This window comes from Canis lupus, chromosome 17 (genome assembly GCF_048164855.1).
Source record: "Canis lupus baileyi chromosome 17, mCanLup2.hap1, whole genome shotgun sequence".
NCBI classification, from domain to species: Eukaryota; Metazoa; Chordata; class Mammalia; order Carnivora; family Canidae; genus Canis; species Canis lupus.
In genome coordinates, this window is record NC_132854.1 from 33817226 (window position 1) to 33843962 (window position 26737).

At 36.9% G+C, this 26737-nt stretch overlaps 1 long non-coding RNA gene across 2 annotated transcripts in view; it reads left to right on the plus strand.

Moving 5' to 3' along the window:
- LOC140608021 (uncharacterized) overlaps positions 1 to 26381 on the plus strand; it is a 40058-nt gene extending 13677 nt beyond the window's left edge. For both annotated transcript variants that reach the window (XR_012009970.1, XR_012009969.1), the window contains 2 exons: positions 17246 to 17289; positions 25375 to 26381. This is a non-coding gene — a long non-coding RNA (uncharacterized lncRNA). The remainder of the gene's footprint in view (positions 1 to 17245; positions 17290 to 25374) is intronic.
- The last annotated feature ends 356 nt before the right edge of the window (positions 26382 to 26737 follow it).

Consider the following 26737-nt stretch of genomic DNA (forward strand, 5'->3'; position numbering starts at 1 on the left):
TGTAATATTAGTTTCAGGTGTACAATATAGTGATTCAACAATTCTATACATTACCCAGTACTCATCATGTTTATCAAATTCTAGCAGATTTTCAGTAGTCTTTCAGGTTTTCTACATAAAGTACCATGTCATCTACAAACAGTAAAAGTTTTACTTCTTCCTTATCAATTTGGATGCCCTTTATTTCTTTTTCTTATCTGATGCTGTGGCTAGGACTTCCAGTACTATGTTGAATAAAAGTGGTGAGAGTTTAGGGGAAAATTTGTTCCTGACCTTAGAGGAAAAAGCTCTCAGTTTTTCATCATTGAGTATGATGTTTGCTGTGGGTTTTTCATATATGTTCTTTATTATGTTGAGGTATGTCCCCTCTAAACCCACTTTATTGAGATTTTTTGACATCAATGTTATACCTTGTCAGATGCTTTTTCTGCATTTATTGAAATGATCATATGATTTTTATCTTTTCTCTTTTAATGTGATGTATCATATTGATTGATTTATGAATATTGAACCATCTTTGCATCCCAGGAATAAATCTCACTTGATTATGGTAAACTTTTTTTTTATTTTTATTTTTATTTTTTTATTTTTTTTAACTTTTTTTTTAATGTATTGCTGGATTCCATTTGATAATATTTTGTTAAGGATTTTTGCAACTGTATTCATCAGAGATATTGGCCCATAGGTCTCTTTTTCTGAGTGTCTTTACTGGTTTTCATATGAGAATAATGCTGGCCTCATAAAATGAATTTGGAATCTTTCATTCCTATTCTATTTTTTTTGGAATAGTTTGAGAAGAGTAGGTATTAACTCTTCTTTAAATGTTTGGTAGAATTCACCTGTGAAGCCATCTGGTCCTGCAGTTATATTTCCTGGAAGTTTTTTGATTACCGATTCAATTTCATTTCTGATAATTTATCTGTTCAAATTTTGTTTCTTCATGATTCCTGATTGTTTTGAGAGGTTATATATATATTTTAAAGGTTTTATTATTTATTCATGAGAGACACAGAGAGAGACACAGGCAGAGGGAGAAGCAGTCCCACATAGGGAGCCCGATGTGGGACTTGATTCCGGGACTCCAGAATCACACCCTGGGCCAAAGGCAGGTGCTAAACCACTGAGCCACCGGGGAATCCCTGGAGGTTATATGTTTCTAGTGTTTCTGTGTTGTTGGTTGTTATTTCTTCTCTTTCATTTCTGATTTTGAGTTCTTCCTCTCTTTTTGTTGTGTTTTGGTTTGGTTTAGTTGGTCTGGCTAAAGATTTATCAATTTTATTGATCTTTTCAAAGAACCAACTCTTGATTTTATTGATCTGTTCTATTGTTTTTTAATTTTTTATTTCATTTATTTCTGCTCTAGCCTTTATTATGTCCTTCCTTCTACTAGTTTTGGATTTTGTTTTGTTTGTTCTTCTTTTTCTAGCTCCTTCAGGTATAAGGTTAGGATGTTTATCTGAGATTTTTCTTGCTCCTAGAGGCAGGGGCTCTATATTGCTGTAATCTTCCCTTTTAGAACAGCTTTTGCTGCATCACAAAGATTTTGGACCATTGTGTTTCATCTTCATTTGTCTCCATGGTATTTTTTTATTTACCCTTTGATTTCTTGTTTGATCCATCCATTGTTTAGTAGCATGTTATTTAACCTCCATGTATTTGTGCTCTTTCCAGATTTTTTTTCTTGTGATTGATTTCTAGTTTCAGAGTTGTGGTCAGAAAAGATGCATGGTATAACTTTGATCTTTTAAAATTTGTTCAGACTTGTTTTGTGGCCTAATGAGATCAATTCTGGAAAATGTTCCATGTGCACTTGAAAAGAATGTGTATTCAGCTATTTTAGGATGAAATGTGCTGAATATATCTGTTAGATCCATCTGATCCAATATGTCATTCAAAGTCACTGTTTCCTTGTTGATTTTCTGTTTGGATGACCTATCCATTGATGTAAGTGGAAAGTTAAAGTTCTTTATTATTCTTATATTAGTATCAATTATTTCCTTATGTTTGTTATTAGTTGCTTATGTATTTGGGTGCCCTCATGTTGGGTACATAAATATTTACAATTGTTAAATCTTGTTCACCTTATGATTGTGTAATGTCCTTTTTTGACTCATGTTACAGTCTTTGTTTTAAATCCTGTTTTTTTCTGATATAAGTATTGTCACCCTGGCTTTCTTTTCACTTCCATTTGAATGATAAATGCTTTTCCCTTCATTTTCAATCTGTATGTGTCTAAGGTCTGAAATGAGTCTCTTGTAGATAGTATAGAGATGGGACTTGCTTTTTTATTCATTTCCATCACCCTATGTCTCTTGATTAGAGAACTTAGTCCATTTACATTCAAAGTAATTATTGATAGGTATGTACTTATTGCCATTTTGTTAATTGTGTTATGGTTGTTTTTGTAGTTCTTCTCTATTCCTTTCTTCCCTTGCTCTTTTCTCTCATGGTTTTCTGGCTTTTTTTAGTGATGTGCTTGGATTCTATTCTCCTTATTTTGGGGGTATTTATCACTGGTTTTTGATTTGTGGTTACCATAAGGTTTATATATAACATCTTATGCATATAGCAGTCTATATTAAGTTAATGGTCACTTAAGTTTAAACCTAAACCTAAACCTAAATCCATTCTAAAAGCACTACATTTTTATTCCTCTGCTCCACCTGCCATTTTAGGTATATGGTATTGTACTTTATATTTTTCTATTTAGTGAATCATTTGACTGATTTTAATAGATATACTTAAGTGTACTGCTTTTGTGCTTCATACTTTTCTTATTCCTGCTTATAGTCTTTCCTTTCCACTCACGGAGTTCCCTTTAATATTTCTTGTGAGGCTGTTTTAGTGGTGATGAACTTTTGCTTGCCTGGGAAACTCTTCATCTGTCCCTCTGTTATGAATGATAGCCTTGATGGATAGGATATTCTTGGTTCCATCAGCACTTTAAATATATCATGCTGCTCCCTTCTGGCCTGTAAAGTTTCTGCTGAAAAATCAGCTGATAGCCTTATGGGGTTTCCCTAAATCTGTTTTCTTTTCTCTTGCTCCTTTTACAATTCTCTCTTTTCCACTATTTTTTGTCTTTTTATATTGTATGTCTTATTGTAAACCACCTTGGGTTGACTTTACTGGGGGCTTTTTGTGCTTCCTGGATCTGGATTTCTGTTTTCTTCCTCAGATTTGGGAAGTTTTCAGCTATTATTTCTTGAAGTAAATTTTCTGCCCCATTTTTCTCTCTCCTATCCATCTGGGATCCCTGTAATGTGAATGTTATTATGCTTGATGCTGTTGCTGAGTTCCCTTAATCTAATTTAATTTATTCTTTTTTTTCTCTCTCCTGTTCAGCTTGATGGCTTTCAAGTCCTCTGTCCTTCAAGTTGCTGATCATTCTGCTTTCTCTATCCTACCATTTATTCCCTCTAATGTGTTTTATATTTCAGAGATTGAGTTCTTCATCTCCAATTGTTTTTTTTATGTTTTCTGTTTATTTATTGGGAAGATTCACTGAGGCCCTCTACTCTTTTCTGAATTCCAGTGAGTATCATTATGACTATTACTCTAAATTCCCTATCAGGCATATTATTTACCTGTATTTCATGTAGCTCTCTCTTCACTTGGGACATATTCCACTGTCTTGGCATTTTATCTATCTCTCTGTTTTTATTTCTATATGTTAGGAAAATTATCTATGTCTTTTGCTCTTGGAAGTAGTGGCTTTATGAAGAAGAGAACCTGTAGTGCCCTGCAATACAATGTCCCCTGTTCACCAGAATCTAGCAATTCAGAGGTGTTTCCTAGTGTGCCGTACTGTTGTGGCTGAGCCATTTTTGTCTTCAGTCTAGTTGTCTGCAATGGTTCTCTTTGCTTGTTGTGGGCAGTTTGGTCCCGTGTTGCTAGTGTTAGTTTGGGGCTCAAGTTGAATCAGACAAGGCATTTGTCAGAGATGTGGTAGCATTGAACTTCAGGGTGCTCTCCCTGTATTGTCCCTTGAGAAGTTTTATTGGTAGGTGGGGCCTGCAGTCAGACCAGTCATCTGCCCCCAGCCCAGTGCTGAGGCCACAGTCAGACTAGTGTATTTGGTTATCCTCCCCTCTCCCTGGGGCAGGAATCACTTTGGAGTGGTGTGAGCCCTGTCAGGGCTGCTTACACAATGGTATGTTTGTGGCACCACTTTGGATGGACTCCTGTCAAGGAGGGGGAGGGGGTCCACAGGAGAATGCAGGGGCCAAGTGTGAGGTGTTAGCTAGCAAGATCTATGTTGAGGCCATGTGTTGGGAGGGTGAATCCAAAGAAGCATGGGGAGGCAAGGTGCACTGTTAGCTTGAGAATGTTCCTGCTGTGTTGGTTCCCACAAGTGTCTGTGTATCTAGGTGGAGAGGTGGGGAGGGAAATGACACCTGCCAGCTCTTTTGTTGTTGGAGAAGTCCCCCAAAGATCCCTGCCCCTCCAGCACATGTTCTGGGATCCTAAACAAATCTCCTTCTTGTATACCCCAGGCGTTTTTCAAACTGCTCCTTCTATGCTGTATCTCTGGGCCTGTTTGTTGTGCTGTCTCTTTAAGGGAAGAGACTCAGTTTCTTATTGCCATTTGGCTCTCCAAGAGCCTGCTGTTTTTTAACATTCCTGGTGTTAAGCCCCACTGATGGTAGAACTCAAGAAGCCAGGCCTCTTTGGTTTTCAAAGCCAAATATTATGAGGGTGCATCTTCCCAGTGTGGGTTTCCTGTGCCTAGGATGCCTGGTGTGGGGTTTGTTCCTTCCTCTCTGCAAATCCACAGTTTCTCTCCCTCCTGTGGAGAGTCCAACAGGTCCATTGAGCTCCTGACTGTGTCCCTGTGCTTCCTACTCCCTCCTTGTGGACAGTCTATTTTGCCAATCATCAAGTCACTTTCGGAGTTATTTATACTGACGTGGGTGTTATGCAGGTGTATCCAGGGGACAAGGTGAGCCAAGAATTCTACTCTGCCATCTTCCCCAGGAGCCCAGAAGAGTTTTTGTGTGTTTGTTTTTAATATAGAATTGTGTGTTGACTATGATATCCAGTTTGGAGGGAAAATGCCTTAGTTAAAATAGGCTAGGTAAGTCTGCACTCACTAACAAATCTTAAGTCTTGGTGACTTATTGCAAAAACAAAGAAATAAAAAAGCCAATTCCTCATACAAAGGAGAAGCTTCCAGTTCACCAGCATGTCTCCCCTTCAAATAATGTCTCAGGGATTGAGGCTGTTTCTATTTTATGTTTCTGCCGTCTTGATATGGAACTTACAGGAGCTTTCCAGAGCAAGGAAAAAGAGAGTACTGGAAAACTCACTGTTCTTTTAACCTTTGGCTGAGAAGTGGCTCATGTCATTTATGCTTAAGGTTGTTGGCCAGAATTAGTTGCCCGTCCCAACCTAACTGTGAGTGATTCTGAGAAATATAGTCTTTCTGTATACTTAGGAAAAGGACAAGGAATGGCGACTAGGAAAAAAAAAGCATTTTCTCTGATATAGAGGAGTAAGTCAAACTGTATTTGACTTCATGGCACTGCCAGCCATGTTAACCTTGAGTTAGGTGCTGAATGGAAACAATTTTAACCAGCTTTAAGGAGATAAGTTTTGATAGTGAAAGTGGGTGTTTTTATTTGTTTATTTGTTTGCATTGCTTTGATTTGATTTTTAATTTTCTAGGTTTCTTACATTTCTTTCTCCTCTAATTCTAGTAATGCCTTTGGCCACCCATTGCTCATTTATCCCCCTTCCAAAGGTATTGAGTATGTAATACAGTCAATAAATACACTAAGTTATTGGACTCAGAAAACAACTTTAAACTCAATAGGCCCTGACACTTGTTAATTTTGTTAAAGATTTAATGAGGAGATAAAAGAATAAATGAGTAGAATTTCCACTAATAACCAACAACTTAATTTATCTGTCTTTCATCTTCCCCCAAGTAACCATAATTAAGGGTTGATGATGTCACATCTATAATAATACCTCTATTTGTAGCTCCCTTTCAAGTTTGCAAAGCCTGCTACATCTATTATTTCACTGTATCCTCACACCATAAAAGGTGCAGTAAGGCAGGTGTTATCCCTATTTTGCAGATTAGGAAATTAGAATGCTGTGATGTTAAGTGAGCTACCTAAGCTCTGCGACTGGTAATGATGTTGTCACTGGGACCAGATCTCCTAACTTGCTGTCCTATGCCACCCCCAACCCCTGACTAGAACACAGAGGTTCTCTACAAATGCAACTCTTCCATAGAGGCAAGATAATGCAGTCTACTTCTTAACCTTTAACATAGAGAAATCCAAGCTGGTTATAATAATGTAATGAGAGCATAACTTTCAAAACTTTCTTCCCAATGCATGCAGTTTTAGAAACTATTCTGGAAACAATGGAGGCTTAACTGTACAGAGGCATCTACACAGAGATCAGGGCCAGATAGTGAATGTTTTAGTCTCTGCAGCCTAAACAGGTCTCTGTTACATACTCTGGGTTTTTTTTTTTTTTATATTTTTAAAATGTAAAAATCATTTTAGTTCACAGGCTGTTCAAAATAGGTGGTGGATTGGATTTGTCCCACAGGCCTTGAGATTTTAGGAGGCTGTTAGTCCATAAAAGGTAAGCTGACAGTGACCACGAAAGTGACTACTTGTTGGTCAGGCAGGCTTTCAGCCTGCCTTGCATGGCCTGCTTGGCAATTTTCTGTAGGTTCACAAATTACCCATTTCAGGTGAGATATGCAACATTGGTCTCTGAATTTCTTGCCCTGCCAGTTGACATGCAGTGTCTCCCTTGTGGCACATTGTTGGATCTGTGACTTGGTTTCATGAACTATCTTTTGAGCAGCTCCACTTGCCATTGGGAACCATGGAGCATGATGATGTTCCCTTCTTTAAAGAGCTAAATTTCTGCTGCCTGTTTGCTCAAGTTGAGCCTCCCGAAGGTGCCCTTCCACCTCATTTTCTAAACATGTCCCTCTTTTTATCTTCTTTATCATCTCTTAGTAAGCCTATAAAAGTGGAGGTTTGGGTATATAGGAGGTCACTCAAGAGCACTAAATATTTCTTTTGCCTTCGTGGATGTATCTTGCAAGAAGTTACTATGGCCGAGTTCAAAAAGGGTGTTGCCTGTGTTCTTCTCTAGGATTTTGATGCAAAAGAAACAAAAGCAAAAATGAACTATTGGGACTTCATCAAGATAAGAAGCTTTTGCACAGCAAAGGATACAGTCAACAAAACTCAAAGACAACCTACAGAATGGGAGAAGATATTTGCAAATGACATATCAGATAAAGGGCTAGTTTCCAAGATCTATAAAGAACTTATTAAACTCAACACCAAAGAAACAAACAATCCAATCATGAAATGGGCAAAAGACATGAACAGAAATCTCACAGAGGAAGACATAGACATGGCCAACATGCATATGAGAAAATGCTCTGCATCACTTGCCATCAGGGAAATACAAATCAAAACCACAATGAGATACCACCTCACACCAGTGAGAATGGGGAAAATTAACAAGGCAGGAAACAACAAATGTTGGAGAGGATGCGGAGAAAAGGGAACCCTCTTACACTGTTGGTGGGAATGTGAACTGGTGCAGCCACTCCGGAAAACTGTGTGGAGGTTCCTCAAACAGTTAAAAATAGACCTGCCCTACGACCCAGCAATTGCACTGTTGGGGATTTACCCCAAAGATACAAATGCAATGAAACGCCGGGACACCTGCACCCCGATGTTTATAGCAGCAATGGCCACGATAGCCAAACTGTGGAAGGAGCCTCGGTGTCCATCGAAAGAAGAGTGGATAAAGAAGATGTGGTTTATGTATACAATGGAATATTACTCAGCTATTAGAAATGACAAATACCCACCATTTGCTTCAACGTGGATGGAACTGGAGGGTATTATGCTGAGTGAAGTAAGTCAGTCGGAGAAGGACAAACATTATATGTTCTCATTCATTTGGGGAATATAAATAATAGTGAAAGGGAATATAAGGGAAGGGAGAAGAAATGTGTGGGAAATATCAGAAAGGGAGACAGAACGTAAAGACTGCTAACTCTGGGAAACGAACTAGGGGTGGTAGAAGGGGAGGAGGGCGGGGGGTGGGAGTGAATGGGTGACGGGCACTGGGGGTTATTCTGTATGTTAGTAAATTGAACACCAATAAAAAATAAATTAAAAAAAAAAGCACTAAATATAATATAGGTGATCGGAGAGCCTCCCCCAACTTCATTTATGTCTTTACCCCCTGGAGTTCTGACAGTAGAAGAAGGCAAGAGCAGTGTTATAACTTTCAGAGGTCACTAACCTCAGGAAAAGGAGGGGCATACCTATCAGAGATGCATGAACTGCATTAATCCTCGATGCTCTGTGATGAAAACCAGTCACTTATTTATAAGCTTCTCCTGTGATTTTTAAATTTTGGCTAACTTTTTTTCTAGGCAGAAGGTGCTTTGTTCATTAAACAGATGTTTGCAATCTGCTACAAGTCAGGCCCTGTATTAGTTGCCAGGGCACAAAGAGAATTGGTACATGGTATCTGCTTGAGGAGCTTACATCTTTGAAGGAGATAGATGCATACATGGGCTGTGAAAAATACAAAATGGTCAAATATAGAATTTTGTATAGGAGAGTGGAAGACACTCTTAATTCCTCAGGAGGAAGGGACAGCTAAGAAAGAGTCAGAAAGGAAATGATGTCTGAGCTGAGTAAAAGAATGAGAAAACTGATCAAGATGGAGGGGATAACATGTCACAGAGATATGACAAAGGATGGTGTGATTGAGAACTATCCAATGCATCATGTCACTTGCACATGTGGTATCTAGGAAGGAGGGGGTGGATAGTGAGGTACAAATGTAGATATGTGCTGGAATGTACTCCATGCCAAAGTGTAAAATTTGTTTATTAACTTGAAGGCAGGAGTGAACAAGTATGGGAGCACAGTGGCTCCATAAAGTTTGTGTTTTTGGAAGATCTCTTAGGCTAGAATGTGGAAGTTGGACTAATGAAATCTAGGAGCAGGAGGTTATTCCATTTGTCTAGCAAGAGATGGTAAAAACCAGAGTTATAGCAAAAGGGAACAAGTTCAAGATGATTAGGAAACAACAGCACTTGGAGACTGATTATGAGTATGAAATAAGGAAAGTCCAGAACAATCTCCGGGTTAATGGCTTGGCAGTTGGGAAACAGTGTTGTAATCCAACGACATTGGAAACACTGAGAGAAGAGAGAAGAGTGAAGAGGAAATTAGAAGACCAAGTGATTAATTCCATTTTAGGCATGTGAGATCTGAAAATCCTCTGGGATGTCCAAGTGAAGATGTTCAGTATACAGTAAGAAAAATTGGTTTGAAGGTCAGCAACAGTGACTCAGCTGAAGATATTTGGGAAACATTGGTACCTAGTCTTTGGATTTAGATGTGATTTTCCAAGGAGAAATTGGGGCTTGAGAAGTTAACAGAGCCAAGGACAAAACCCCAAGGAGACCCAACTTTTTCAGGTGCAAGAAGAGCCTGCAGTGGAAATAGAAGATCACAAAGGAATGGACTGAGAGAGACAGGGGTATCTAATTGGAACTGTGTGCTGTTATGGAAGGCAGAAAGGGAAAGAGTTTGAGTTTTGTGAGAGAAGGTGAAAAAGAATTGATTTTATGTAGAAAGTAGGAGGTCACTAATTAAAAACAATTCAGGAGAGTAGTGGAAGTAGAAGCTAAATTGGAGTGACTGGTCTAGTGAACAATTAAAGGAGATAATGTAAATATTCGGTGTAAAGTCTGTAAAAACACTTTGTATACTGTAAATACACAAATATGCACCAGACTTTTGTTGATAGTCTTAGGCAGAACCTCTAGATTTGAACTATCTTTTGACATAATTAACCCATCAATATTTAATTTTCATGTCTCAATGATAATAAAATCAGATAAAGAATCAATAGATTCATAATAGAATCTACAACCATGTTTATCCTCAACACAAATCCTTCTACAATTTTATTCATCTGCAGGGAACACATTACCTTAAAAATATACCTGTCCATTTACTAAATAATTCCAGTTGTTAGAGGCCCTATCAAAATTTTCTGTTCTTATATCCTGGGTGCCCTTCTCCCCACCCTAGATAGTTCATGGGCCTTTCTTTCTTGCCTGCAAGCAGACCTCAGACACTTAGCCTCTACCACCAGTCACTCTGTTCCCTGGGATCTTCCCATCACCCCTGCCCTGGAATTTGAGGAGCGACAAACCATATCCTTAGCATTTCTTTACTTGCTCTTTTAATAGGCTGTCACATAGATCCTTTGTAATTTTCAAGGGTAGGGGGATTTTCTTGCTAATGACTAAAAAGAAATAAGCAATATATTTTTAAATGAGAAAATTTCAAAACTTCCAAAGTCTTAGAGTTAAGATTTTTGGTTCACAAGTAAGGTGTTAACTGAGTCATATCCTTCTATGCCTTTGTTGGGGCTTACTAAGTCACGTCTTTTATATCTCTTTCTTCTGATTCCATGTCCTCATGTTCTTTGTGACCTTTCTATCAGGAGAACTTGAAGGTGGCCTCAAGACAGACCATGAGGTCTCCCTTTGTCATGCCCCTGAAAATCCATAGGCTAAGTGATCCCCATTCCACTGGCCTCAGCTCTCAAAGAAATGATCACTTTTGTGTATTACCTCACAGTTGTTTCCCACATAGAGCTGAAATACAAATCCTAATTCTAAAATACAAATATTTTCCATCCTTCCCAGTTCAATCTCATTTGTTCATTTGATAATCTTATTTATTTATGTTCTTATATAAATCATTGGTTTAAATATAGACTTGAGCAGGACCAGGGAAAGAGTCCTGTGGCATGAAAAGTGGGAACCGTGTTTCCATGTTATAATCAGTCCACTAGCTAATGTTCTTTAGGAACAGCCATTCAAAATTTATAGACCTACTTAATCGTTTTATAATTCAGTTTCTATTATATCATTGTGTTCATAAGGCATTATGAGAAGTGCTTTCCTGAATTTCATATATACTATGTTGAAAGAGAATGGTGCAGCGGTTAAGAGCTTTGGATCTGGAGCCAGATATGCTGGTTTTGAATCTTGGCTCTTTAATTTACTAGCTTTGAGACCTTGTGCAAATTACTTAACCTCTCTGGGCCTCAGATTTTTTATCTATAAAATGAGGATAATATTAATATCTTATAGAATTTTCTCATAATATTTTCATGAGGATTAGATAAAATAATCCACATAAAGCACTTAACAGTATTTGACAGATAACAAGTGTCCAATAAGTGTTAGCTTTTAAAAATGTATAATGGTAGCTCTCAACTGGAGCAGGGGGTGAATATTGAATAATCAGAATCTCCCTGTGGGTGACAGGGACAGAGAATATACTTTGGAAAAGTGTTCCAGTTGATTCTAACACACCAATCCTACATCTTGGTGAAGAATCAGTCATATTTAGTTTTCCTCTTTTTAGCTGTATTGTTATTAAGAATGCAGAAAGATCCATTATAGGCTAAACTGTATCCTCCAGAATTCATTTGTTGAAGTCCTAACCCTTAGAATACGACTGTATTTGGAGGTAGGATCTTTAAAGAGATAATTAAATTAAAAGGAGGTCATTAAGCTGAGTCCTAGCCCAATATGATTAATGCCATTATAAGAAGAGGAAATTTGAACACGGGCTCAGAGACAAGACTATACGAACACATGAGGAGAAGATGGGCCACCTATAAGCCAAAGAGAAAGCTCCCAGAAAAAAACAACTATACCAATACCTTGTTCTCAGATTCTTGTTTCCAGAATTGCGAGAAAATAAACTTCTGTTTAAGTCACCCGGTGTATGGTACTTGGTTATGGCAGCCCTAGCAAACTAATACATAATGCAATTGATTCCACTTTGTGACTAGGGTGTTTTTAAGGATTTCCAAGCTATTCCTTATTAATCCTTTCTAGAACTGTGTCTAGAATCAATAACTCACATGGTTTGCAAGATCTGTTTTCTTTGTCTTTTTAAAGATCAGATATGTACATATACACAGCCTCTCAGCACCTCTCTTGTCTACCACACATCACCAACACAAGCTCTTTTTGTATCTGGGATGTAATCTGCATGTGTGATGAGATCCAAGCTCATTGAGAGTAATTACATACTCTCTTTTTATCCCTTAACCAGTCTCAGGCTTCAGTAAACCTTTCTGAAGTGTGTTCCCTCTTTTCAGCCAATCATGTTATCATGTTGATGATAAAAGCAAATTAGAATGTGGACAAGCCCATTTTCTCTCTGTCAGCTTTCACAATCAGTGAGCTTATGAAATTTGTTTTTGTTCTGAATATATTTAATTTTGTAGACTCTTGAATTTTTGTTAGCTTTTTCTTAATCAGGGCTTTATTCCATCTACCTTGTTGTAACAGGTTAAAGACCCTCTTCTGTACTTTTTGGACTATCTTTCCTGTATCTTTTGTATGATGGAAGCATTGAACTCAGAATCAAAACATAAGAGGCCATGAGTTACTTCTGATCTGGGTCAAGTTGCTTGATCTAAGTTTCTTAACATATAAAATATAGTTTAAAAATACTCCATCTTATAAGGAAAGCTGTTATAGAATTATAAATTATAAAATGTATGCAAAAGCACTTTGAAATTATGCATTTCAGATCTACACAAGACCTTATTGTCATTATTACTATTATTATTAGACATATCCTTTAATTTCTGAATTCAAGAGATATTTATGAAGCCACATCAGTTTCTAAATTTACTTTTCATGTTTATTTATTTATTATGTTTTTTAAATTTATTTATTTATTTATTCATGAGACACAGAGAGAGAGAGAGAGGCAGAGACACAGGCAGAGGGAGAAGCAGGCTCCATGCAGAGAGCCTGACATGGGATTCGATCCCAGGTCTCCAGGACCACGCCCTGGACCAAAGGTAGAGCTAAACTGCTGAGCCATCCAGGCTGCCCATTTTTATTTATTTTTTAAGAATAGTACACACCTAAGTTTGCATCGTATGGTGACAAATTGCTTTTCCCCTCTAACCTTCAATGGAAGGAGAGAAATAGTACATTTGACAGCAAGAGACACCATTCATTTCTCATAGACTAAATGAAAGATCTAATTTTGTAGAGGTTTGTGTTTTGATATTTTCATGAATGACATCATGGCACAGTGGAAAGAGGTCATGCTTTGGAGTCAGCCAGACCTAAAACCTGGTTGTGCAGCAACTAAACTGTTTGGTTTGATCAAGTCTCTGAACTTTGCCTCTCTGAGTCTCCATTTCCATAGTGAAAAGTAGAATGAATAAATAACTACCTCAGGGTTCAATTACATAACTTATTTCTAGTGCCTGGTATATCATGCCTGTTTCATAAATACTGGTCTTCTTCGTTCTAATACAATTTTACATAACTTACATTAATTATTTTATTATGCTGACTTTTTATAATTTTCAAGGGGCAAATTCCAAATCATAATCAAAAAACATTTCTTGCTTATCCACTGTTTAGGGGACTGGGCTTCAAGGTAAAGGAACAAAGAGGGAAGACACGATCCCCCCTTCTGCAAGGGGATTGTAATCTAATTGGAGAGGCAAAACACATCCAGAAGACAGTAAGGGGCAGAATATGACCATGTGTAGGCTCAGAATGAAATAATTTTAATGAGAAAAATAGAAAGAGAAGACTTTCACAAGAAGGAATGAAAGATGAAATCATGCTAAATACAAAATGCTGTGTTGTAATATCTAATGCTGCTTATTCCAAAATTATGAGTAGCTCAATATTTAGAGGAGAAGGCAATAAATAGAAAATCAATGCAATGAAAACAACAATTTATATATTTTTTTATTCTATTTTTCTTCTATGAGAAATATGCTCCAAGATCTCATTATACTGGAATAAAATTAATTTCCTTTCAACAAGAACTTAAACTATTCCATTTTGTTGTACTCTATAGAATGGTGGGAAGTTACTAAAGATACAGACTAAATTTAAAGACTTTGTTCCCTCTCATTTGAATTCAGTGTAGTAAATATGAGACAAAATTATACTAACAGTCAATGGAAACTCATTTCTTGTTGACACAGCTACATTTCTGTAAACTCTTTCTCATTATTGAAGTTATTTATCCAGGGTCTTAAAAAAGAAGAAAAAGCCAGCTGATGAGTAAGACAGTACTTACTAAAACAAGAACCAAATAAACCTGCCTTGATCACATTCATGAGGTCATTCAATTGAACTATATTTCATGCAACCTGGAACACAATAGTGCAAATCTCTGAACGTTGTGGGGATAATCAGGGTAGAGAATTTATTGTGGGGGCGATTAAAAATTGCATCAGAGAAATAATGATCTGTCCTTTAATTACTTTCCTTTGTAGTGAGCTTAGATCAATATCAACTGTTTGTTTTATTCGAGCTCCTTTATTTTTCCTTTTTAAAGAAGACATGGCGTGACTATGCAAGTACAAGAACTAAGAGAAACTCCTGAGCACTTGGCAGGCAAGGTAGAAAGCATGATAAAAGTTTCATACATTTGGTCCCTGCAAGGGAAGCCTTGTGCTGTGGCAAAAACTTAACCAGTCATCCCGAATAAGAATTATAATAAGGTCAACATCTTTTATCCAATTGTTACTGTAGAGTGATAAAAACCATGATAAATATATGAAAATGGAAAGGTTTCAGGGTTTGTGTTTTTAACACAGATTGGTGTTTTTAAGTAAATTTTCTGAGTGTCCTCTGGAATGTGGCTATCCAGTAGAGTAGCCTAATTAATTGCCACTTATAGTCTTTCACTGGGTTCCCATTGTTAGTACTAAGTGTTAATATGATTATTGTCATTTTATTTTTTGCCAAGAAAAATGAGGAAATGAACATTAGCTTTTTAAAAACAAAGGATCCACCAGAAGCAAACCCAAAGTTCCCATCCCATGCCAAGTTGGAAAGAACCTATAGAAGTGAAAGAAAACATCCTTTGAGGGTGGCCTGTGTTGAAGGCATATCATGTGATCTGCTAGGGACATTGCACTTGGTTCCTAACACTGATGTCACAGACAAATAAGAGCACATACTTCATTTGGGTGTGGCATCACACTGAGGCAAATCCAATTTAAGTAGATTAAATTAGATTTCTTTGAATGGGAAAATTTGTACATGACTTGGAAGACAAAACAGAAACAGTCTAGGTGTTTGTGCTAATGCTATAATGGACATAATTCCTCCCTGCAATGGGAATAAAATTGTGACCTTCTTCACAGGATGGTGTCCCTGCACTGGAGGAGGCACTCTGTCAGCCAGAGTGGTGAAACAGTTTTGAAAAAAGTTACAGGGCCATATTGCTAGGTCATGCTGTCCCATCTCATCCCAGCCAGTGGTAAATTTACACAGGGATTTCTCTTGTGATTTTTGTGGCCTCACATTTTCCAACCCATTGGTAGGTAGAATGCTTAAGAATTAAGAACATGGACTCTGGGGGCAGACAGTTTGGATTTGAGTCCTTCCTTTGCTATTTACTGGCTGTATGAACCACTGTGTGCCTCAGTTTCCCCACCACTGCCTTTCTCATTATGTTGTTGTGAAGATTAGATAAGATGATACAACAAGTAGTAGAATAGTAACCAGTATGGTAAGTGCTCAGTAAATGTAAGCATATAAGAAAGATTATAAAATCATATTTCATTTAAATGCTCAGGCAATGAAGTATTTTGTAAATAGTCAAGAATTAAATGGAAACTTCTTTTTGTCAAATCCTTATAAATATTACTCCAATCCACCTAGAAATGTATTTATGACATTTCCTAAGACTAATGTAATAAAAAATAATGTAATCACTGTTGATAATCTTGCAATGCCTCAAAACATCCTTCTGGACACATTGATCATTATAAAGAACTAAAAAACGTATGAGAATTTGGAATCAAGAGTCATTAACCCAAGTAATCCCCTTGAAGATTTAAAAAATTTTAATATACATCTTATGTAATATTGCCCACCCACAATACAATTTTCCTCTAAAGACAGAAAACAAGACATAAATCCAACTGGATGGGTTGTTAGTTGTTTATAACTAACAGAAATTTCACTATATTCTCAAATTGTCCAGACTTTCTTGCATATTCACATCCTTTAAATATGGGCTTTTTAAGTACATTTCTCAAAAAGTGACATTTCTTGTTTTTGTATAAATTCATATACAAAAGATGGATACTTATAATACACAGCTGAGATATATTCAGAAATTTAAATACCTTATTTGATAAATAAGAAAGAATAAAATTATATGAATTTAAGTTTCAACCCAAGAAGCTAAAAATGTAGGAACAAAATAAACCCAAAAGAAAGCAGGAAAAAGGAATTCATTACTATAAAAGCAGATAATAATAAATTAGAAACCAGAGATAAGTAGGATTTATAAAAATCTAAGATCAGCTTCAGTAGAAAGTATAGAAAAAAATCTGGCTGTTTGAATCATGAAAAACAGAAAAGTTTACAAATATACAACATTGTAAGAAAGCTCATATGTCTATAGACCCATAGAAAGTTAAAGCTTACACAAGAAAAAAAAATAATAAAGCTTACACAAGAACACTACCCACAATTCTTTGCTAATCTATTTGAAAAATGATGAAATACATATTTTTCCAGAAATAAATGAATTAAAAATATAAACAGAGAGAAGTTAAAAGGAAAACAAGGAACAAGGAACCACAAAGGAAATCAACAAAATTGCCAGAGAATTGATTCTTTTCCTGCACCTCCCCATAGGTCTTGTGATAAACTGTAGGAAAATCTTTTTAGAATATGCCAATGAAGCTATTACAGAGTACCTAAAAGTATGGATATTGTAGTTCATTCATTACATGTGGCTAGCATAATCTGCTACCAAAACTTTACAAAGATAGCAGAAATAAGATTATAGGATACAAAAATCATAAATGAAAATCCATCAGGGCATAAAAAAATAGCACTTATTTTAGGAATACTGTGATAGGTCAACATTAGGAAATATATTAATATAATTTACCATATTGATTGGACAAAAAAGACTAATAAGCACATAAACTCATTACAGTAAATGTTAAAAATGCTTTTGATGAAATTAAACACTCCTTTTTAAATTTACAACTCCTTGATAAACTAGAAATAGAATGCTTATATAATGACAAAGTATACTTATCACAAATCAAAGCCAACTTTATTATATGTATGATGAAAAAAAAAGAAACTTACAATAAAATCATATTTACTATTTTTCAGTATTATTCTGGAGTCTTACCTGATGAAAATAGCAAGCAAAAGTAGTAAGTATACCTCTTAGTTATACAAAATTACTAATTACAGAGTATAAATTCACCACCTAAAAAACCCAAGATAATTCATTGAAAACTACTAGATCTAATAACTGAGCTTAGGGAAGAGGTCAGATGCAAAATAGAGATAACACAGTGAAGAGCTTTCCTTGTGCCAGTAATAATCAGTGGATGGGCAATAAAACTGTGAGCATCTAACGTTTGCTAAATGTAGGAAAACATGAGTGGAGAAACCAAATATCGTACAAATGACCATACATATTAGTAATCAAAGAAAGGTAAATTGAGATGACAAATAGTATTTTGCTTTCTAAACTAGCAAAGACCACACTATGATAATTATTTGTGCTGGTGAATGCAACAAAATATGCATTCTCATTTATATCATTTGCAGGGATGTAAATTAATACAACTTTACCAGAAGGTAATTCTAAAATTTATTTCAAAATCCTAAAATAGGTATATATATAATTTTTTTTAAAATAGATATATTTTTGACATAGAAATACCCTTCTAGAAACCTGTCGTTTGTTTCAGCAAAGGTGTTATTCTATTATTTCCCTTTTTTTTTTATTCTATTGTTTTCTAACTTCCATCACTTTATTTTAAAAATCAGACATCACGCTATTGTTTTAATGTAGCTTCTTTGTAGCTTATGTTTCCTTTTTCTCTGGTTATCTCTACAATGTTTGGTTTGGTTTTGGATTTCAGTAGTTTTGCTATGCTGTGACTCAGTGTAGTTTCTTTATATACATATTTTTTGGAGAGTTTATAGTGCTTCTTGAATCAGTAGCTAGGGAGTTGTTACAGTTTTAGAAAATTGAACACCATTATAATGGTGCTCTTCAGCTTCTGGGCCCGAAGCCTTCTTCCTAAAAGAGAAAGTGGTACCAAAGGCTTAGCTTGCCTTTTTGGTATCTTTTTGCACTTTTCTGCCATCTGAGGTCTTTTCACTCTGCTCTTGGCTGCCTTCATAGCCTTGAAATCCAATTTTTGTCTCTCTAGCACCTTGATGCTTCTTTGCCAGTTAGCATATTTCCTTTCAGCTTCTCAGCTCTTAGACATAGCCCAATTATAAACCGGCAAATGACTCAAAGGAAAAAGTAGCATGAAGTGTTGAGCTCATCTTCATGTGCTTCCTTTCCCTTTGGTATCTTAGACCCTACAGTCTTTACTGTCTGCTTTGGGAGTTTTCTGCTGCCTTCAAACAAATGCTTTTGGCTGTGTGTGTGTGTATGTATTTTATTGAATTTTCTAATTGTTATCTGGTGGAGAGTTTGATAAAAAGCCAGTAATTTTTAACAGGAAGGGATATCCTCTTTGGGACCATTCTTTTTTGTTGTTTTTAAGATTTTGTTTATTTCTTCATGAGAGACACAGAGAGAGGGGCAGAGATATGGGCAGAGGGAGAAGCAGTCTCCCTGCAGGGAGCCCAATGCGGGACTCAATCCCAGGACCCTGCGATCACGCCCTGAGCCAAAGGCAGACGCTCAACCAGAGCCACCCAGGGACCCCATCTTTGGGACCATTCTTGACTCCTCTTTCTCGCACACTCCGCTGCTAGTCACCAAATCATGTTGGCTCAAGCTTCCAAATATGCTCAGTCTCCCTACATCTTACCATCTGCACTACTACAACTCTAGTCCAAGCCACCTTCGCATCTCACCCTATTACAGCAATAGCCTCTTCACTATTGACCCTGTTTGAGCCCTTGCTCACTGTCATCACTTACAGCACAGAAGACTGAATAACCTGTTGAAAACTTAAGTCACTCCTCTACCAAAGCACTACAGTGGTCACTTCTTTCACTCAGAATAATTCCAAAGCGAGTGTTGTGGTTCAACAGATTGTATTTTCCAAAGATGACCACATAACATATCTCTTGTCCACAAACTTTTATAAAGCCTTGACATTCCCCCACCAGGAAATGAAACCTATGTCCCTTCTCACCGAAGCTGTACCAACCTTTAAAGCGGCCCTGACCAAGAAGTACGTCAGCAGTGATATGCTGTGACTTCAAAACTAGGTCATATAAATGCCATGCATTTCTTCCTTATTCTCTTGGAAGTCTCACACTTGGAATGCAGCCATCATTCTGTGAGGAAGTCCAAGACATCCATGGAGAGATCATGAGGAGAGGAAATAAGGCATATGGCCCCTAGTTCTGACTGAGCTCCCAGCCAACACCAATTTGCCAGGCATATGACTAAGACATCACTTAAGTGGATGATCCAGCCTCTCCTTGAGCAGCACTGTTTGATGCTATGTGGAGCAAAGACTAGCCATTTGCTTAAATCCCTGTCTACACTGCGTGTTTGTAAGCAAAATAAATGCTTACTATTGTTTAAAGTCATAGGGTTGAAGGTAGTTATGTAAAAATATATAACCACTATTGATGACCTACGGGATCCATTATAACAAGATTCCCCATTACCTTTCTGACCTCAGCTCTGCTACCTTTCTTTCATCTATTCTCTGACTTTGGTTTGTCTAACATTCCCCTACCTCAAGGCCCTTATGCTAGTTCTTATGTTTGCCTGGAATATTTTTCTCCCATTTATCCCCATGCTTTACTCCCCTACCTTCATTTGAGCTCAAATATGACCTTATCAGTGAGAACTTTTTTGGTTGCTTTTCTTTTCTTCATAACATTTATCACCAATTTATAGATTATATAGACTTTACTTATTTGGGTTAATCACCTGTCTGACCCCATAGGAACATAAACTAAATGAAGGAGCAGATTTTTCAGAGTGCCATGTGCTTAGGATGGCTAAGTCATAGGGAATAATAAAATATTTTGAAAAAATAAATTTATTTTTAATTTTGCTGTGTTGACTAGTTCAGTTATTCACCTCTTTTTGCTGCACATACACCCATTAAATAAGTAGGTTACATATAGATACTGAGAATTCCCATGAAATCTCAGTCTGCAAAATGTATTCACCACTCTCAGAGAGTTCATCTGTTTTCTCAAACATTACACATAACCTGAGGATGCATTTGCTTCTGTATTCAGCCTGCCAGTTTCCCAAGACCAAACTGCATCTGCTTCAGTCTCAAAGTGGCCAAAGTGGGACAGCCCGGGTGGCTCAGGGGTTTAGCACTGCCTTTGGCCCAGGGCCTGATCCTGAAGACCCAGGATCAAGTCCCATGTCAGGCTCCCTGCATGGAGCCTGCTTCTCCCTCTGCCTGTGTCTCTGCCTCTCTCTCTCTCTCTCTCTCTCTCTCTCTCTGTGTGTGTGTGTCTCACAAATAAATAAATAAAATCTTTTAAAAAAAAGTGACCAAAAGTCTCCCTTAAGGTCCTTTCCGTCAATTCGTTTCTCTTCACTGGTGCCAGCCCTTTTTCCTTCCCAACCAGACAAGTCTTAGGGTAGCTTCAGTTCCTGTCTTTTAGAAAAACATAGATTGCACAGTTGTTCTTGTCTACCAAAGAGTAGACAAGACTTTCCACCAAAGAGTCTACTTTCCATGCCTCTAAAGTTGCCAAGGAAAACCTAAATCCTTCACCATTGTTGCTTATATTCTCTCCCTCTAGTTTTCATCTACTTATGCAATCTGAGCAACACTGTTTCTTCTGTTTCCAATGAATTCTAAAGTGCCTTTCTGTTTAGCTTGAATCTGCCCTCTCTATCTTACAACCATATTATATAGTCTTGTTACCATATGTAATCAGAATAAACGAGCAGTACTTTCAATTTCTCCCTTAAATATTGAGAAGTAAAAAATTAATAGGAGTCATTTGATTGGAGCAAGTACACCCCCGTTCTACATATAATCATTGATACAAAGGGAAATGTGAAAGGGAACTTGCATGAAAAATGTCTGAATTGTTTTTATTTGCTCTTAAAATGATTCCTACTAGAGAATACTTGACATAAGTGGCAGATTATGAAGGTTACTGTCCCTGGAGCTAAAGAACCAAAATCATCATAGACTCCAATGACTCAAATCCCAGCATCATAGCCCAAAAGGGCTCCTGTTTTCAGTCTCTTTATTTTCCATAAAACATATGGACATAGGATTTATTTTACTTAGGAGATTCTGAAATAGAAATAAAGAAACCTTCCAGATCTGATTCTGATTCTGATTCTTTGCTTATTCTCTGATTAAGGCCCTCTAAAAAGAACATTGCTCTTGTCTCTAGATTTCCTTTTAAGTCAACTTATCATTCTAAAACTAATCTCTTGGGTCAAAAGATATTAAATACAAAAAAAATATTATAGGAGACTTGCCAAGAGGTTAGACTACCTATCAAGTGGCAATAGTATTACTGTACTTAGCCTGAACCTATGATTTTCTTAGACAGTTATAATTGAAATTAACATTTGAAAACATGTATCTGAAAAATGAATTAAGAGACATGACTAACTTAACGTTTGAAATGTGTGAAAGTCAAGGATAGCAAAATGGATAAATTAGAAGGTATAGATCCAATGTAATTGAAGAGTTATGATTAAATCAAGGAACAAAGATCAAAGACAGAGAGTACTTCTAGCAGATGAATTTCATACTTATTTAAATCTGAGAACTTAAGTAAGACCCAACATATTATTTGAACACTCTTATACCTCAGTATTTTATTTTTCTCATTACTTTTGAGTCTTCTTAAATAATTGGGGAGTCTGCTGCTCTTCTTCTTTGTTTTGGGAGTTATATTTAAAAAAAAAATCTTTCCATGGGTGCCAGCAGTGTTCAAAATGACCCCTTCAAACTCAACAGTTTTGCAGCATTGTACCTCAAATGGAGAAGAAAAGGACTATTAACTGAGGTTCTGTTGATTTTCATACAATATTGCAAGAGCAGTGGTGTACCACTCACCCCCTTCTATGAACACAGAACTCTTTCCTGAATCTACTCTCAAGGCTGAGAAGCTGTGGGCAGAGTCTCCGTGTTGACTTACACTCTAATTCCACTAATTTTTTAATAAGAAAATTTACTCTTATCCCCATAAGATGATAATTAGAAAATGTGGATTGACTTCCTTCTCTCTTAGGATAAACTCTGCCCTAAAAGAGAGCTACAGGGAAGAAGTTCTCTCTAGGGAACCTCTTACTGTGATCCTCCTTAATCACTCCTATTGGCTTCCACTTACAGTTCCCATGGCAGCTCCTCCCCTGTGAGTGAGCTTCTTTGAGTAGTGGTTGATAATAGTACTTCTCTTTAGCTAAGTCTTCCGTAGTGTAGGGTCATCACTGTTTCTTACTTCCTCATATACCAAGAACTGGGAGTATGACTTCACCATATAAAGAGAGCCATTCTTACTCTATTCAGCCTATCGGGACCATATAATTCTTACAAAGATGTCCACGGTCTTATATAGTTGCTTGGGGATGCAAATCTACATGGAACTGCAAGACATCACACATTTAACAGCTTTTTAATAATCATTTATGATTCCCAGAGGCAGGTTACAGATTCTCTAACTCTCTTTAGCTTGGGGTTATCTTTTATACTCCCCAAGAATATCACTTCATGGGCAAGGTAATGTAGAACTCTTCACTTCCTCCTAGAAGGTGGAAGACTAGAGTATTTGGCAGACAAGCCACATTCCTCTTCAGACATTCCTCCATAGGGCATTGGAACAACAAGTACCCAGAGCCTAAGAAAAATGACTAGGTATCCATAGTTCCACAGGATAGGTATGCAAAATAAATTCTTTACATTCTATGATACAGCTTTGTGCACATTCACACGTGTACTTTGTGACATTTGCCTCTCTCAGTGTATGTGTGTGTAAATACATAGAAAATATTAATTATTCAAGTGGGGTGTGTGTGTGTGTGTGTGTGTGTGTGTGTTGTGTTGTGTTGTGTTGTAAATCCCTCAAAATACCATGTACTCTTTCTCTCTTTCTCCCCCATTATGGCTATAACTAGATTCCAAAACTAAGTCCAACGTTTATATCTGAGGTCTAAGGTATAAGCGGGATAATAAATATAAAATATGAGGACAGGAGGCAGGAGAGTCTGCAAAAAAAAAGCCCTGGGTTGAGCTTTAAAAGAGGTTTAGTGTCTGCTGTGTCATAGATATAATTCTGACTTTGATGATTTGGTTTGCATATCTAGAAAATAGAAATGATGACATATATCCAGTGGAATCACACATGTGCTCAAAATACACTCCAATGTGTAGAGAAAATGCGCTATTTTTTTCCTGTAACTAATTTGATTTCCTCCATAAGTTTCTACAATGCTAGGTAGTGAAATATTATAGACCAAGTCAGTAAGACTTTTCTGATTGAATAATTTATACAATGTCATTAGATAAATTCTCAGTCTCATCCAGATAGAATTCAGACTTTCTTTTTCTGAACTCTCCTTTGCTGCTTTCAAGGATGGTGTTTGGACACATAAGAAAATATGGTTCAAGTGATCTCATGGTGGTAGGGTAGACAGAAGGTCCTCAGTTCCTCTGGGCTATGCCTGGACTGGTCTGGGAGTGTCTTCTATTGAGGCCTGATGCTTTTATAACTTGTGGGCTGGTCTCTCAGACAGGACTTGACCATACTCTCCAAAGGCATGACTCCCCTTACCTCTTAAATGATATGGTTGTGACTCCACACTGTCCTTGTCAACTCTCTAGCTCTTGGCTTTGGCACTAGTTTGCCCCCACCAGAGTAACTCCAACCAAAGTTATCTATCTCAACTCTCAGATAACTGCACCTCACCCCCACTTTGAGGACACACTAGAACTTCTGAATTCTGTATATTCGATTTGTGACTTGAGGTTATCTTGGGTGCATGCATCCCCTCTCTCTGCACACCATACTGTGCTATATTCCAAGATTGCAAAGACAGCTTGCAAAATTATTTTCTCTGAGAATCATAAATAGGAAGCTTGACCGAAGCCTTTCTTTCCTGAGTGCTTTTCTCAGTGTATTTCAGGTGCTTTTTTCCTTACCTCTTAATCTTCAATTGAGAAAGGGGAGGTCAGGAGTGTGTGACTTTTACTCTGCTTCTTCTTGCACTCTCTTCTTTTCTCTTTATACAATATATGTATTAGAAGAGGAACGAATACCTCTCCCTCCTCCTGGAGGGAGGCTTAATGACAATTAAGCCAACCTAAACATGTAGGCTTAAAATAATAGTGGTTACAAAAGATTCTAATTAGCTAAAGTAATCTTGAGAAAGAAAAAAGCTGGAGGCATCACACTTCCTGATTCAAACTATTTTTACAAAGCTGTAGTAATCAAAACAGTATGGTATTGGTATAAAAACATACACATAGACCGGAATAGAACAGAGAGTCCAGAAATAAACCAATGCATATACAATCCATTGATCTTCAACCAATGTGCCAAAAAAACCCACAAATGGGAATGGATAGTCTCTTTAATAAGTGATATTGGGGAAATTGGATATCCACATGCAAAAGAATGGAACTGAATGCTTATTATACACCATGTGCAAAAATGAAATCAGAAAGGAAGGAAATTTTGCCATTTGTGAAAACATGGGTGATCCTGGAGAATATTATGCTAAGTGAAATAAGCCTGATACAGAAAGACAAATACTGTATATTTTATATTAGTCTGTATGGTATAACTTACATGCAGAATCTAAAAAAAGTCAAGGTATAGATCCAGAAAGTAGAGTGGTGGTCACCAGAGGCTGGAGAGTGGGGGATAGGGGCTGATATTGGTCAAAGAATACAAACTTTTGGATATAAGATAAATAGGTTCTGGGACTCTAATGTGTAGTATGATGATTATAGTTAATAATAATGTATTATATACTTGAAATTAGCTAAAAGAGTAGATCTTAAATGTTCTCACCAACACAAAATGCAAAAAGGTGATGGATGTGTTAATTAATGATTGTGGTAATCATTTCACAATGTATATTATATTAAATAATTACATTGTATACACTAAGTATATATAATTTTATTTGCTAATTATATCTTAATATATAATAAGATGAAAAAATTAGAAGCTTATTGCTTATACATATACATTCCATGGTAGTATTTGGGTAGAGGTACAATGGTGTTTCAGTTTTCTCTTGACACATAATAAATTATGTCAAAATTTAGCAGCTTAAAACAGCACTTGTTTTTATTGTATTTCAGGATTTTGTGAATTCAGAATTTGAGATTCTGCTGGTCAGTTCTCTGCTCTACATGGTATCAGCTGGGCAAGCTCAGCTAAGTCTAGAAGATAGACTTCCAGTATAACTTACACATAATAGCTGGCAAGTTAAAACTAGTTTCCAGGGGCCTCTTTCTTCTTAGGCTTCCTAAAAGTATGGTGACAGAGTTCCAAGAAGCCTTGAAGGAAGCTTCAAGGTAGTCTCACAATGGCATTTCATTCTGTTAAATGGTCAATTAAATTAGCCCAAATTGCACAGAAGTGGAGGAATAGGCTCTGTCTCTCACTGGGGAACCACATGTCCATGTGGGTAGGGAAGAAACTGAGAGTGGCCATCTCAGAAAATAAGTTGCCATATGCTCCATGCAGTCATTCAGGGGTTCAGTGTGGCAGTTACTCTGCCATGTAGCTCACAAGGACATCTTGAAAGTTTTCCTCATCCCAGAAATCTGTAAGAAGAAAGAAGCATATGTGGGACATTTTAAAATATTGTCTGGAAATGACACACAGCTTTTCAAGTTATCCATGGGCTACAATGTAGCCACATGGTCATGCCTACCTGCAAGGAAGACTGGGAATGTAGCCTCTCTGTGGACCAAGGACAAAGAAGAAAAGAGGTCATTGGAGGGCAAAGGTCACCACACACAATAGTAAGATCAACTGGGACCATGTGTTGGTATAGTGGACAGGACCTGAAATGGTTTATAGAAGACTACCTTTCTTGGCAATGACTAACTTTCAAGCCCATCTTCTCAGAGCAAGGTTTTTCTTTTTAAATCTGCTTTGCCACTCTGCTTTGCCAGCACTAAGCTGAGTTCTTACACTGAGGCAGCCTGCCACAGTGGGTGGCAAACACTGAAGCAATACGATTTACAGGGCATGGGAATGCATCTGAAAAGGCTTAAAATTTTCCTATCTTTACCATGAATGTTTTATATAAGAATGTCTTAAAACTAAAATAAAATCATACATATTATAAGATAATTGTATACCTACAAAGTTGTGTTGATTTGAAAAAAAAGTAAAATATTTATTTTGAAAATTGGTTTGCTATTACTTATCAACAGTAGAATCCTCTACAAATGCTCTTCAGACATCCTAAAGAAGACAGCATATTTATCTTTCCATCCCTCTCCAGCTTCTTAGAGCATTACTTACATATACAACAAATATTTATTGAGCACCTACTATATTCTAGGCACTTCTTTAAGTATTGAGGGTCCATCAGGTACAGTTAACTTTCTTTGATCATGTAGGCTACATTGTATTGTGGGACTTATATTTGGGTCGACACTCCAGCAGCTAGTTTAGTGTTAAAACTATGAATACTTGCAAAATGGGATG